This window comes from Sitophilus oryzae, unplaced genomic scaffold (assembly GCF_002938485.1).
Source record: "Sitophilus oryzae breed Bouriz unplaced genomic scaffold, Soryzae_2.0 scaffold_179_pilon_pilon, whole genome shotgun sequence".
NCBI classification, from domain to species: domain Eukaryota; kingdom Metazoa; phylum Arthropoda; class Insecta; order Coleoptera; family Curculionidae; genus Sitophilus; species Sitophilus oryzae.
Genome location: NW_022146501.1, coordinates 8,642,958 through 8,659,724, shown reverse-complemented (window position 1 = coordinate 8,659,724; position 16,767 = coordinate 8,642,958). Strand labels below are relative to the sequence as shown.

Here is a 16,767-nt window from a genome sequence, read left to right as displayed (position 1 = left end):
ATTTTACAATTTATACCAACTTTTTTACTTAATTTTTATCTGCAGAATATGCTTCCGAAGTTTCAGGAATACAGTTCGGACCACCCCGTATATTGTATCATATATAACTATTCAACTTTGACCTTACAATTGACCACGCACTCTTTGATTTGATATCTGACCCTTTCATATTTAAAACTGCTGATTTTTGTCTGGTTACCTACTGTATCGAGATTTTTGTTAGGAGGTGATCTCTTGACAGTAATGTAGATGTAGATTGCATGGGAGGAGGGTGTTCTGACGTTTTCCCATTTTTTCTACAGAATCTGCATTTGTTTCCTAGCTTCAATATAGTACTGACGTTTTTATTGAGGAGGCAACAATCTTGTTAAAAAAAACCGTGACAATCCGAAGATTGTTCTTAATTAAATCAAGGAAATCTTTGATTTTCTCAGAGAAACTTCAAGTGTCTTAAGCCGGCATCTCACAACGCGGGACTTGGCGAGTCAGTTCGCCAAGTGGTGGTGGCAAAACAGTGCAGTGTGTATTTGTTTGTGGCAGTGTGTAGTCAACATCGTGAAGGGAAGAAGAAATAATGAGATTCCGTGTAAAACTCTGTCCATATATTCATATGCAAACCAGTCCTGTTTAAAAATGTCGTCAGTCCCTGCGCCGGTTCCAGTGGTTGCTTTTACTTTTTGCCACAGTTTTCTAAAAGTTGTCATCAATGCTTCTTTCTTCTTTTTAAGTTTCGCCACCGTGCATTTGACATTTAAATTAGTTTCAATTCTTTTCCAACTATCATGAACAATATTTCTATTTTTGTAGTTTGGGTCCTTTGAATTCCAAATTGCTGGAGAACCAACAAATTTGCGCGCGACCGTCGACTGGACTTGTCAAGTTGCATAGTAGTGAAAACAGTGCAGTGTATATTTGTTTGTGGCAGTGTGTAGTCAACATCGTGAAGGGAAGAAGAAATAATGAGATTCCGTGTAAAACTCTGTCCATGTATTCATATGCAAACCAGTCCTGTTTAAAAATGTCGTCAGTCCCTGCGCCGGTTCCAGTGGTTGCTTTTACTTTTTGCCACAGTTTTCTAAAAATTGTCATCAATGCTTCTTTCTTCTTTTTAAGTTTCGCCACCGTGCATTTGACACTTAAATTAGTTTCAATTCTTTTCCAACTATCATGAACAATATTTCTATTTTTGTAGTTTGGGTCCTTTGGATTCCAAATTGCTGGTTCTCCTTCGTAAAGTTCCAAAAATTCTATAACCAGTCCATTTGACCACTCCATTCTTCAAAAAATAAATAAATGACAAACTTAATTTACAAAAAATACACCTATCTCAACGATTATTCTGCGACGATAGGAAAAACGCTACTGAGACTGCAAAACATTTTTGTTTAATACAAGCCTACGTGGGAATGGTAGGAAATGATTCAACAGGTTCAGACAAGTCAAACCTGCGATGCTCGTTCATCCTTTGACTTGTGCCAAATTTACCGACAACTGACCGGAAGACCGCGCCGAGCCGAGCCGCTCGTCGCATCGACGAGCACTCTCATTCCCACGATGCGTGGCTCGCCAAATCGCGCGCCATACTTGCCAGTTCCCGCGTCGTGGGATGCCGGCTTTAGACAGTTGCAGTATGTCACGTATCGGGCTTTTCAGTCACACGAAAGCTCATGAAAGAAAACGCCTTGCGTAACCATCTTCTGATGCGTGTCAAATACTTAGTCTTGTCATTACTCGTGTCATACTTACTACGGGTTATTACTCGTCAGCGAGTAATAACAGTAAGTAAGTAATTCCCATTCCAAGTTACGGATGGATGGGAGTAATGGAACACTTCCCTACTTTATATGTAATACTTATACAATTATATAATGGTCTGAAATAACGTTTATTTAAAACGTTCTTCCGTCACGAAAGCAATGTAGAAAGCAACGCGGAAAAAAAAAGTTCTTAAAGCAAGCCACTCCACTCAGAATAAATAAAAATTCGTTTTGGCAGAGTATAATTGAAAATGACATAAATTGGAGGGTGGAAAGATACGCGATCAACGAAATTCACCCTCAAATTACTATACGTATTTCTATCTTCCTTTTTTTCGTGTTTCTGGTTAGAATAAATAAGCAGAAAGATTGAAACGAGCTTGTTGAAATATAATTTAAATTTGCTTTAAATAAAGCTCTGCCTTTGGATGAGATATTTGTATATTTGTTAGTATACAGGATCAGGCAATAGTGCGTCGGGCATATGTAGTTCCTATAATAAACAACTTAAAGATTTTGAATAAATGCAAACCTAAAGTATATAAAAAATGTCTATACCTATGTGGTGAATTCGTCTATCCAAAAAAGTCCTATATGGGTATTTTTTTAAATGTTAATTAATTAAAAAACATAAAGGTTATTTATGAAAGGGCGACTTTCACAAATCTAAGATTTGTCAGCATTCATGGGACACAGGGCACAGAATAGATTTTAAAAACGCCAAAATCATAATGAAAGAAGCGATAGACTCTAATATAAAAGTAAGAGGTTTTTTTTAATACAATCTAATAAAAATAAATACATTTTTCATGCATCTGTAGATGTTAGTAATAATGCATGGCAATCGCTTCTTTCATTTTAAGGAACATAACATAAATAAACATAATATACGTAAAAATTAAAAATAATCATACAGAAAGTTTGAAGCTTTTTGGTTTTACCTTATTAAGTAATTGTTATCAGGTAGTAATTGTTAATTTTGAAGTTTAACTTGATATAATGTCATTTTAACAGAACGTCAACGGATTTTTTAAACGTATCTGTTTAAAAAAAACTAAAGTATTCTCGAATAGTTGCATTTAAATATTTGAATAGTTTTTTTTCCTTTGTTCTTTGTATTTTTTTTTTGCTTCCGATGACGGAAATAGATAAACTTTCCGAAACGTTAAGTATTTTTTTGTCCGTTAGGCAAATTTGTTTATATGTTAGACCACTGCTGACAATTAGTCTCCATTGGATTAACACAGCAGTGTTTACAAAAAATAACAATTTTATTTTGTAGATTTTCTTGCAGTGGCGAAATACCCATATAGCACTTTTTTGGTTTGGTTTGGTTTTTTTTGGACCTAAAGTATGTATTAAGATGTACTTCAGGAAAATATTTTAACTTCTATAGGGTAAATGTATGAGTGGATCGGGATGATTTATTTCAAATATGTAATGCTCTGTATATTATTGTATTTTTGTCTCCCTTTTTGATCACTTTACATAACTTTCTAAATTCTTATGGCACTTTTTTGCGACTGGTTCGTTCAAATTTTATGGATCCGTGCTGGCCACGATTCATTTGAACGAACCGTATTGTAAGCAATGGCTCAATTTTCACGATTCTTTGAACGAACGAGCCGTAGAAACGCACCAGTCGCATTGTGATCCGATTCAATTTTAACGATTCTTTTTTAAGACTCGTTCGTTTAAATTTTATGGATTCATGCTGGCCACGATTCTATTGAACGAATGAGCCGTAGAAACGCACAAGTCGCATTGTGATCCGATTCAATTTTAACGATTCTTTTTTAAGACTCGTTCGTTTAAATTTTATGGATTCATGCTGGCCACGATTCTATTGAACGAACGAGTCGTAGAAACGCACCAGTCGCATTCTGATCCGATTCAATTTTAACGATTCTTTTTTAAGACTCGTTCGTTTAAATTTTATGCATTCATGCTGGCCACGATTCTATTGAACGAATGAGCCGTAGAAACGCACAAGTCGCATTGTGATCCGATTCAATTTCTACGATTCTTTTTTAAGACTCGTTCGTTCAAATTTTATGGATCCGTGCTGGCCACGATTCAATTGAACGAGTCGTATTGTAAGCAATGAATCAATGCTCACAATTCTTTGAACGATCAAGCCGTAAAAAAGAACTCGTTTGTTCAAATTCGGTACTGGTCACGATTCAATTAAACGAATCGTATTCTAAGCGATGAATCGAATCTCACGATTCATTTTTAATACTCGTTCAAATGAACGATTCGTTCAATCTTCGCCCACCTCCAATGTACAGCCATAATTATCAACGAAAATAATATTTGTCTCTTTACTGTCGGCCCAAAGAGTAAAAAATCAACTTCCCAGGGGAAATTCCAAAGGGCGTCGGGTTATCGTAATTAGAGCTAAAATGGTCAAAGAAGCAAAGGGATGACCCTTTATTTGTTCCAAATTAACTTAAATACAGAAAAAAAAACTGTGTCCTGAGTAATAGGAATGAATTTATAGCTGTTTGGGTATTCTACTTGATCCTTTTTAATTCTATTTCGGTCAACAAACCAATGAACCTTTACATTTTCTAATTTATTTCAAATTGCCAGTTAACGAAAGGATACAAAGAAAATTAATTAAAAGTTTTGTGTTTTGAATTCAACCCGATTAACAAAATTCAGTCTGTTTTTGACCAACTATACACAATAACTTATGAATAACGTGGGATAAAAAACGGTGTCGAAGAAGGCTAGCGAATGACATTTGATGATAACTTGGGCGAGGTCAATAATTGACATAAAACTTGGCAAAAATTAACACTAATTATAGAACGATTAAAAAGGATACAAGTTTTCCAGAGATACAAATTTATTTCCAAAAAAGTTTTTCGAATTTTAAACTACATGAAATTACAACCTTCTTAAGGCCAACTTGCAGGAAGCGTTATCAAAAATAGAAAAAGTAGGGACCATGTAAATGACGTCTAGGGCATGACCTCGTCAAAATTACCATCGATTTTTATTCCCCAGCCGTCGTTAGCGCCGTTTTTTTCCTTCGTATGGTACTATGGATATGTTGTTTCGATTCAATTCACTTCACAAACTTTGATACTGTAGAAAATTTTTAGTTTTGACCTGGTAATTTTCAAAACTACTTTTAAATTTCGCGTTCGTATAGTGAATTTGTGTAACAAGGGACGATAAAATGTCATAAAGTGATGAAAATGAAGAACATGCGATGACAAGTGATGGAAAAGAGTCAGGAAAATGTTAGTGACATTTTCAAAATTTTTAAAGAGGATATAATATCATTCTTAGGAAGAATCAGTATTACATATATTTATGTATGTGTAAAAATGATTTGTGTAGTGCATTCAGGGTGTTGTTTATTTCTTAATAAAGAAAAGTTCTATGTTTTATCAAAATCAAGGAAAGCCAAATATAGATTTCTAAACTCCATCAGGAAATCCTTTGAAACTTTTGCAAACTTCCAAGTTATTATAACTCTTCTGTTTGAATTATGTCCGATACTTAATTTTGCGGAGATGGATTTGTTTCTCAGTTTATTCTTGAAGGAAAGAAAACTTCTAGTGGATTTTGGAACAGGCAGATATTAACAAGCTAATATTTATACAATATTAAGTACTGTTTATTTTATATTTTTATCCAATATATTTAGAAAAATATTTTTATTCTATAATAGGATTTATGAGGATAATACATTTTTAGTATTTTTTAACTAAATATTTACATACAGGGTTTCCTACGATGTTCTCTGTGAGTATCTCGGAAACTACTGGAGATAGAGAGTCGGTTAAATGGGGAAAGATTTGCAGTTTTGTGGGGTCATAAAAATACGCCTTTCAGATTTTTGAAAAAGTTCATGGCTTACTAGATATTTCGAATAAAACAAATTTCGGCTATTTTAAAAATTGTCCCTAATTCTATTATAATCTATTTTAGACAAAAAGTTTTTAGATAAAAGTTTTAGATAATCACATCCTTAATGAGTTTGTGTTCTCCGATTTTTTCTAAAGCCTGTCATTTTTGACATAAGACACAAACATATGTTTTTTTAACTGGAAACCATAGTTGGCATTGACTTCATAAAAAGCGTCATTTTTTAAGCTTCTCAGCGATATAAGCTATAATATGTTTTTTTCGAAAAATTATTGAGTAATAGCCACTTCTTATCTTTCTTGACCAATTCCACTTAGTTGGCATGGTTTCTTATTCTGTTATGATTTATAACTTATAACAAAGCAGAATATTTTATTAAACAGTACTTTATAGTTCACACTACACAAACTAAAACTTAAAAAAACCTATATTACTACATACACTTTAAGCTATTTTAGCAAATGTTCAAAAAATCACCTGTTTTGAGTACATAAAATGCATCTTTTAAAACTGAACTACAAGCTTTTCCCACAGAACGGCCGGTTGACTTTAATAAACTTCTCCCGTAGCGCCTCTTTGAGTGCCTCTCTTATAGTCTAAGAGAGGCTAGCAACGTTTTTTAAGACGTCTGGCTCTTTGATATATCTTTTATTATGCCCTCTGGAACAGCGCGCAGGCCGTCTGGCTGCCGATACACGTTGCGTTCACTACTGCGCATCCAAAGAAGATTCTCTATTTTTTACTTAGCGCTTTAAATTCTAGTACTGAATAAAAATCGAGCAAGTCTTGATTAGCTCGGCGCGTAGAGCTTTCGCCTATGAAGCGAAGGTCAGTGGTTCGATACCGGCTGGGGGTGGAACTTTTTTATTTTTTTTTCGTTTATATTCTGATAGTAAAGTATTAAATATTTGCTTTTTTATCAACAGAACGGATAGCCTTTATGAGTTTATGATCCGTAGTGTATATAAGTAGAATTTTATACTTTCATTTGTTTTGAAGGATTATTGTGGTAATTAATTATTAGATAGGTTTAGGATGGTCTGGCTGCCGCGCCGGTAGGTTGCGTTTACTACTGCGCATCACATTTGTACAGGGTGTCGTGCGCATCACATGGGTACATTTTCGTGCGTTTTTTGGGATTTGGGATATCTGGGATTTCTCGTTTATGAGTGGAGATACAATGATGCGGTTTTTTTCACATTACTTTAGTAGTAGTTTTTTTATGTAACTAAATATTTTATCCCTAGATTTGCGCATTTTCTACACATTAACATTAATCAATCTTGTTTAGAAAGTATTATTATTTTATTTAATTTAATTTAACCAGATTTTGTTTTCCATCGTTATCTGAACAAACTGAACTGAAAATAAGCTTGTGTAGCTTTTAGATAACAATCTGTTAAAAAAAGTATTATTAAAATGATTATTAAACTAATAAACAACAGCTGAAAAAAATATTTTGAAGAAAGACAGGCATAAAGTACCTTAATAAAGCATTAAAATGTTAATTTTTATATATTATGTTTAAATCTTTAAAATAAAATTATAAACGAGAAATCCCAAAAAACGCACAAAAATGGGACACCCTGTACACATGTGATGCGCAGTAATGAACGCAACCTACCGGCGCGGCAGCCACACCATCCTAAACCTGCCTAATAATTAATTACCACAATAATCCTTCAAAACAAATGAAAGTATCAAATTCTACTTGTACATACTACGGATCATAAACCCATAAGCGCCATCCGTTCTGATAATAAAAAAGCAAATATTTAATACTTTACTATCAGAATATAAACGAAAAAAAAATAAAAAAGTTCCACCCCCAGCCGGTATCGAACCACTGACCTTCGCTTCATAGGCGAAAGCTCTACGCGCCGAGCTAATCAAGACTTGCTCGATTTTTATTCAGTACTAGAATTTAAAGCGCTAAGTAAAAAATAGAGGATCTTCTTTGGATGCGCAATAGTGACCGCAACGGGTATCGGCAGCCAGAGGGGCCGCATGCTTTTCCAGAGAGCATAATAAAAGATATATCAAAGAGCCAGATGTCTTAAAATACTTGTTTTTCCCGACGTTGCTAGCTCTCGTACTATTAATTCATAAGTTCTTTTGTAAACATTGTTGCTAACCATACCGCATGATAAATCTAAAATGGATAAGACAGGTGATCGGGGAGGCCCATGCCATGGGCCTCTCTGGGGAGACCATGGTCCACCTCTTTCTATCCCTGAGTTTGCATAATTATGATATAAATAATTTTTAACATTTCTTTCATTATGAGGGGAGTCTCATAATGAAAGTCATGTTAGAACCACTCTATTAATGAGCTAATATCTATAAATAAATATAAATAAATAAATAAATGCCTTTATTGTCAAAAAATTTTTCAATTTGTGGACAAAGGTAAACTAACAAACAAAGTAAAAAAAAAACAAGGTACACAAACAAACAAACAAAAGATAATACAAAACATTATACAAATAATATTGTCAGTCTTATTGTTAAAATAAACATATATAAATGTTTACAATGTCAAAGAACAAAAAAAATTAAAATAATATTCAAAAATATTTAGCCAATTTATAGCAAAATATCAATGACCTCTAAATAAATTAATTTCGATGTCATTCGTAAATATAGCAATAGCAAACATTAGACCAGTGTTTTCAAGATCAAATTCGATTTTCAATTCAAATATAATTCATTTACGGCGTAGAAAGCCTTGTCTAGTAAATAAGAGTTCAATGATAAAAATGATGTTATGGATTTGATTTCAAATGGCAGGTGATTGTGCATTTTTTTCGAGTTGTATAATATTGAACTTTTAACTAACTCTGAGCGTGGGGTAGGTAGATAAAGATCTTGCTCCGCGTTCCTGAGTGGATAAGTGTGAGATGGCCTTTCTTGAGAAGCTGGTACATGTTTACGTATTAGGCAAACGGATTCAAATATAAATAAGGAAGGAAGAGTCAATATTTTTAATTCTCTAAAAAAGCCCCGGCAATGAGTTCTGCTGTTTAGTCCCAGTGAATATCGAACAGCTCTCTTCTGGAGCTTGAAAATGCGGTCAAATTGAGCCGCACAACACGTACCCCAGAATGGAAGGGCATACCTGAGGTGCGACTCAAAAAGTGCATAATAAACAGTTCTAGCCACTGACAAGTTAAGCTCCTTAGAAACAGACCTTAATGCAAAACAGGCAGAGCTCAATTTTTTCGACAAAGCTTCGATATGTATGTCCCATTTCAGAGAATTGTTCACAACAAGCCCTAAGAATTTTACGGATTTTACGACGTCAATGGTGGTGTTGTCAAGTACAAAAGGCTGCAACGAGTTTTTATACGACAAAGCCTTAGTTTTAGAAATGTTGAGACTCAGGAGGTTCGAATCGCACCAAGATTTAATGGTGATTAAGTCATTTGATATATGTTTTAATGGTGATTAAGTCATTTGATATATAATCCTATGAAGTGCCGCGATGTCCTTGTTGCTCCAAGTGAAGCTAGTGTCGTCCGCAAAAAGACATATTTTGCCACTGATGTTTATGTTGGCAATGTCGTTAATAAAAAGAAGAAACAAAATAGGGCCTAGTACTGAGCCTTGTGGTACTCCACATTCTATTGGCTTGCTAGAAGACAACGTGGTATCCACCCTCACAAGTTGACTTCTGTTGCTCAGATACGACTTAAACCATTCGAGAGATGATCCCCTGAACCCATAGTGCTGCAGTTTATTAATTAGGATCTTATGATTTACACAATCGAACGCCTTAGAAAAATCACAGAAAATTGTTGCTGTAGAATGATGGTTGTTTAGGCTGGAGTAAACTTTATTAAGGAGGGAAAATATAGCGTCATTTGTGGACTTGTTGCTTAGAAATCCAAATTGATATTCAGTAAGTATTTTGTACTTAAACAGAAAAGATACCAGCCTGCTTTTAACCAACCTTTCTATGATCTTAGATAGCGTTGGAAGGAGTGCAATTGGGCGATAGTTAGAAGCTTCATCTTTGTCTCCTCCTTTGTGCAGTGGAATGATTATTGCCGATCTAAATTTAACTTTTCTAAAAAACGTAAGTAACGTTTAACGTTCACCGGTCAACGTATCTTCGAAAATGTAGGGCCAAGAATAGTTGAACCAATAATCCTACACGCTTTTCTTCATTTGAAAAATTCATATTTACAATTTTTGTTTATTTTAATTCACTAAGTTTGGATGTGACAGTTTCACATTACTGAGAGCAGCGGCGATGAACTTACTAAGTGAAATTGTTTAAAAATGAAAAGAATTGGCTAGAACTCAGTAATTTCTCAAAAGAAACATATTATAGCTTATATCGCTGAAAAGCTTAAAAAAGGGCGCTTTTATGAAGTCATTGCCAACTGCAGTTTAGGATTTAAAAAAGCATATGTTATATGTCAAAAATGACAGGCTTTAGAAAAAAAAACGGAGGACACAGTTTCATTAAGGATGTGATCCCTGGAAAGGACTAATTCTTTAACAAAAATATTACCTCTAATTTTGTGAAAAATAGTTTGGATGACGCCTTGCAATTTCAAAGATAACGTCCATTGCAATTAAATTTTCAGCTTTTTGAAGTGTTTAGTGTCCAAAAATATTTAAGACAAGAAAGAAAGCAGCCCCATTTTGTTTTTACCAAAAAAATGGAAAAGAGTAGAGCGGGAAAAACGCAATACTTCCAATGTTACCGGTAATATTACGTCTCGTATTACGTCTTACATCACTAGGTATACCTTTGGTTCTTATTACGAATAATTTGAGCGTTAATATACTTGTCAGAAACAATTTAAAAACTATAATGCGTCACCCTACTACAATCCAATCAAAAGAAATAAGAGAGGGGTAGACACAGATACCTTTGATCCTGCCCTGCTCGTGTCCTGGAGGGATTTAAGGGTAGTTTTGCGGTTTAAATAGGGTTGTAGTCCTTTGACGAAGGCGCACGGGAAAACTAACACCGAGTCTCGACTGTTTTTGTACGTTTTTTCTTTGGGGGTCGTAAAGAAAACTTTGTAAATTAAAAGTAAACTTACAACGTGATGGGATTTTCCTGTTTTAAAGGTGCAGTTTAACAAGCAGTTTAAATAAGTTTATATTTGTGTCTACGTTCTTTAAGAATTGAGGGAGGAAACGGTTATGTATTATTAACATTTTAAGAAAAAAAAACAAGAAATAAAAAGGTAATTTTAACGCCTAATCACAAAACTACAAAAATATATTATTAAACTATTTTTAAACCAAATATTGCACTGAAATTGTTCTATTTACTAAATTTTGTGTTCCAATAAAAAAATTATACTACCTTATACCAAGTGTCTAAAAATGTATTTTAAATAACTACTAGTTTTAAACGGCAACAACTTCTTTAATTTAAATGGAACACCCTGTATATTTTACGATAATCAGATGCACAATAATTTAATTTTCTATCAAATTGTATTATACCATATTTTACCTATCTTTTCAAGTTTACGTAGGAAATGCATTTTCTTGTAATTTAGAACTTATTTATCTATGGAATATTGACATTTTAGATTATTTTTAAAGTTTTAACAAATTTTTAAAGAGTACCAGATACTAATTTTGTCGATATAATTCACTTATTCCATTAAAAATTTAAAACAAACTCTTTAAATATTTGTTAAAGAGGACCAATTAATTTGATCCCAGTATTCAAACTACATTAATTGGCAGTTTGCGTTGATTAACAAAATTGCTGTAAATACTAAAAAAGTGAATTTTGTATGTGTACTAGACAGTGTGGTAAAAAGTAACACCCTATGAATTTTATTTCATTTTACGACGAATGCCTATTTATAACAACAGAGACGTTCATTTTCATACTATACTATTATATTGATTTCTGATTCAAATCCACATTTATTTAGAATAATTTATTAACTAAAACAATTAAGTATGTAATTAACTAATTTTTGGGCGAAAAATAATGATGGTATATTTAATTGATAATACTCATTTACAAAGATTTAAATAGTTTTATTTTTGGAAGAAAATGGACTTGCAATATTATCGTTTTTATCACCTGTACATTTTTGTACATTTGTTGCTTTAAAAAATCTAAAATATCAATATTCCATGGGTATATGATAAATGAGGCCTAAATTAAAAGAGATAGGTAAAAAATGGTATAATACAATTTGATAGACAATTAAATTTTGCATCTGATTCTCGTAAAATATACAGGGTGTTTAATTTAAATTAAACAAGTTATTGCCATTTAAAGCTAGTAATTATTTAAAATAAATTTTTAGACACTCTGTATAAGATAGTATTGTTTTTATTATTACAACATAATATCTGATTAATAAACAAACTTTAATAAATATTATTTAGCATTAAAAATTTTTATACCTTTTGAAAAATGAAGCCTTAAATCAAAATGAAACCTTTATCAAATTTACATTTATTTCAATCGAAGAATCTAAATATAAAAAAGAATATACAGGGTATTCTATTTAAAATATATATATATATATATATATATATATATATATATATATATATATATATATATATATATATATATATATATATATATATATATATATATATATATATATATATATATATATATATATATATATTTTATATATTTACAACTATAACATTTTTTATTTATTTGGGACAGTCTGTATCCTCTAAAAATATTTTTAAATTGTAGCTCTTAGTCCTCCAACGAACTCAAAACTTACAATTTGTAAAAATCTAATCGTTGAGCTACAATATTCCGTGTCGTATGTGGTGAATAACCCTGTATAATTACTTACCAAGGTATTACTTTTTATAATATTTGCAACGTTTGAAATTATATAAAAAATATTTGTGAGGTTACTCCTAATAAATCAATATACTATTCTTTCTATTTTTTATGTGTTTCAAAGGGTTTATTTTTGATATAGACGCTTAAATTAAACCATATTTATAAACATATTTTAGCAAATAAAACACACACACTTCAATGATATTAAATTTTTGGTTTAGCACTTGTTGCACCATATACCATTTTATTTACTGCCGTTTTTTTTCGAAAGGCAGACATGTTTTAAATGGACTAATTAAAAATACTTTTAATTTTATTTTCGACGCTCTAAAATATTTCGCTTTCGAAAACCCCGACATCGCTTATATTTTCTCGTTTTCTATAAACAGGCAAATAATACCGTTAGAGGGTAAAAACAGAAATAAAAGAGTAAATATTCTCATTTACAGCCAGATGTGTGTATACTGAAATTAATTTTGTGTCCAGATGAGAGAGAGGAACGTAGTAATAAAACTGTTGTCAAAGGCACAAATTACAATATTTCTTTGGCTTAATTTTATGTTGTTTGTTTATGTAAGGGTCGAAATATCTTCTAATATGGGTATTTTGTTTTGAACTTAATACGGATTTCTGGAAAATTAACATATTTTACATTTAGGACTATCAACGTATTTTAAAATAATCAAATCGTGTTTTCTAGAATGTTTTAAAAATGTTCAAAAGGTGAACCATGCATTTTGTTAAAAAATCAAAATATCAGATTGCAACAAAAATAGTTTTGTCAAACGTCACAAAAGTCATAATTTTTAACGCCTAGGCATAAAAGTAAAATACTTTTACGCATAAAAGTACAAATAGTACCTATATTGTTTTATTAGGAGCAAAAATGACACTTTTCCTGGAGAGACTGCACGTTTGACATCACAAACAGGCGAGGCACAAAAAGTCATTTTTACTCCGAATAGAACATGCTATTTTTTTTTCAAACGCCACGAATAATTTTTAAACAATTTCAAGCGTTCCAAATAATATAAAAATATTTAAAAGTAATATCTTGTACGTAATTATACAGGGTGAGTCTTAAATAAGTGCAAATATTTTCAGGGCTGGTAGATCTCGATAAAAGAAACATATTTTTTCTTTACCATTTTTCAAATAAGTCCAAAATAATCGAGTTATTCAAGTTTGAAAATGAAAAAAAAAATATTTTTTTTTGGAAAAAATTTGAGAGCCACCGGGTTTTTTCTGTATTTGCATCTCTTTTAGCACCGTAACCATAGAGTAAATGGCGCGTAGCGCCATTCGAAAGTGGGGGTCGGATTATGTTGGACTGGTATTTTTTCAAATTTTTTCTAGCCCCCTGCTTCGCAGGGGGACGCTTTAAAAAAGGGCCAAAAAGTGAGCGTGGCCTCTACCATAAGGAGGATTCAGGAAATTTTTTGAAAATTGCAGCAATCGAAAAAATGAGTAGTCCGTTGGACTCCTGAAGCCCTGGGGAGTCCGGGAAAAATAATGAAAAAATTCCCCCCCTCCCCACTCGGGGGGCAGGGTGCTTAGAAACATTGAAAGGAGTCCCGAAATCGAAATCTAAGGCCAGGATCGAATTGGGGGCGTGGTTTTATGCCCTACTTGAAGCATTAGGATTTAGTCTTGAAGCAATGGGCGTGGCAATTGAAGCAAATATAAAAAGTATTCAGAAATGAAAAAAACAAAATGCTACCGTATTCAGGAGCTCGTGAGGATTCCGAGAAAAATAATGAAAAAATTCCCCCTGCCCCCCTTCTTTGGGGGGGCTCCTTTAAAGTTGGTTGTTTTTCATCGGACAAAATTCTCAATAGTCCATTTACACCCTTTGGGTGAACCCCTAGACATAGAAATTTTGTATGGTCGGTTGCCCCCCCTCACTTTTCCAGGATTTTTGTCTAGCCGGTTTTTTTGAAAGTCAATTTTCGATTTAAATTTTCGGACTAGGGGGGATCGATAGAAAAAAAAATTCTCAATTTGGGGTGGGGGTCAGTTTCCCCCCAAAGTTTTTCAAAATGGCGGCAATAAAAAAAAAAAAATTAAAAACTGATTTTAAAAAAAAACTTTATTTGGAAAAAAAATAGCCCAAAAAATCCTGAATCTGACCATATAATTAGTTTTCCCATTTGGGTTATCCTACTTTTGTTAGAACTCAAAGTTTAAGATTTTGGGACCAATGTCCCAAAATTGATAAAAAATGGAAAAAATCGGCAGCTATCTGCATTTTTTGAATTGGTATATCTGGGAAACGGTAAGCCGTAGAGACATCGTTCTGTGACATAAATTGTAGATAATTTTACGCTCTATCCGATGGTGTATAGACGATTTTTTTATTTTTTGAAATTTTTGAAAATTTTATATATATTGTATATTTGTATTGTATATGGTAATATCTGAGATTAAGAAATTAATCTCAGATTCAACAGGCAGTTCTAAAAAGTTTTCGAAAAATATACAGGGAAATTTAAAAGAAAATGCACGATTTTCAACATTTTTTTTGCGAAAAGAAACCTCATAAACGTGTTCCTGGGGTCGAAATATGCCACCCCTGAAAATATTTGCTCTTATTTAGGACTCACCCTGTATATATCTAGAAACTATAGTTACGGGCTCGTTGAATTTGACACTTTATGTCAGTTTAATTATATATTTTCGTACTTTTGTGCTTAGGCTTTTCGTACGTAGTGCTTCACTTTTATACTTAGGCGTTAAAATGACTTTTTTATATTGTCAATCACGTCGCAAAAAATAATACTTTTGTGACGTTTGAAAAAAAATATTACTAAAATGACTTTAAGTGTCAAATTCAACGTGCGTAACCATAGTTTTTCGACAAATAATTACTTATAAAGTATTACTTTTAAATCTTTTTATATTATTTGCAACGTTTGAAATTGCTTAAAAAATTATTTGGGACGATTTTTGTGTCTCGCCAAAAAAAGTATCATTTTTACTCCTAACTAAACAATATACTATTTGCCGATAGTTCTATCATTGTAAAAATCCAAGTGTAAAAACCGCATCTTTGAATCTCTACTCATAAAGGAGAAACTCCATAAAACACACAAAAATGAGACACACAGTAGAAAAAACTGATGTGTCGAACAAAATTACGGCAAAAACTTACATAATAAAGTGCCTGTTGTCGAATAGTTTCCTCTATAAAAACGACAACAACTAAAAGGCAAACTGCTGAGCAATCCAAACGTCCCAGAAAGAAATATTTCTGGGCTGTCGTTCGACTCAAATAAATTGTAGCGAGCGTTTACAGCTTATTGAGAAAGAAAAATGGTTTCCCGAAAAGCAACGGCGGAAAATCTGGCATATTTCCTGTTGTTTTTCCTGCTGTTTGATGGAAAGCGGAAGGATTTGCCAAGCGACGCAGCGGTTCGAAGGAACTTGTTGATTTTTTATTAGCTATGGATGTGATTTGGCAGATTGACGCGATCTGGATTTATAAATCCCCATAAATAAAGCAAAGTAGGGTTAGATCGAGTAGGTATTTATTTCAACTTATTCAACCATTTCCAATTATATTGTAGCCTATCTCAATATTTAGATACTCTCTTTGTATTTTGGACCCATCATTGGTTTTATCCCTGCTAATTTCCTAATACCATGGGGTCCCATCTCTGATTTGTTCTTCTTCTATGTCTCTTAATTCCTCGTAGGTACCATGCTGTATTGTTTGTGCTTTATCTATTATCCGTCCTTCTTGCCAGGTGTACTGCCCATTGCCACTTGGGGGATTTAATTCTGTGGATAACATCTATTACCTGGATCTATTGTCCTATCCACTCTATTCTTTTACGGTCTTTCGTGGTTATTCCCAGCATAATTTCGTTCCATTGAGTGTTGTACGACCTGTAATTTCCTGAATAAAGAGAAAATAAGTATTATAGACTATAATATTATATTTTTAGACAGCTCATAACAACGCAGATGAAAAAAAAATATCTATAGAGCGTCTCAATAAAAAAGTTTGAGTCATATTTTTAAACTGACGTTCGAGAATAATGTGTGTCTAATTTTTCACCTAATTGATAAGTTATAAGATGACCAAGATACGAAGAGAATCGAAAAATGCAAGTTTTTAAAATTCGCCCTGTATTTCAGTAACTAAGAAGGCTAGGAGAAATCTGTGTGTATTCTACTGAATTTCATACCCTAATAGTTGATTAATTAACTTTAATTTTATTTTTTAAACCAATTATTCCTTTTGAACTTATCTCTCTACAGGACTAAAAGTTATTATTATTTACCTTTCTTGTGATGTTTTTAGTTTACAATAAC

At 32.6% G+C, this 16,767-nt stretch overlaps 1 protein-coding gene across 8 annotated transcripts in view; it reads left to right on the top strand.

The window, feature by feature from the left end:
* LOC115882873 overlaps positions 1 to 16,767 on the top strand; it is a 708,621-nt gene that overhangs the window by 432,916 nt on the left and 258,938 nt on the right. The gene's annotated exons all lie outside the window — the stretch shown is intronic.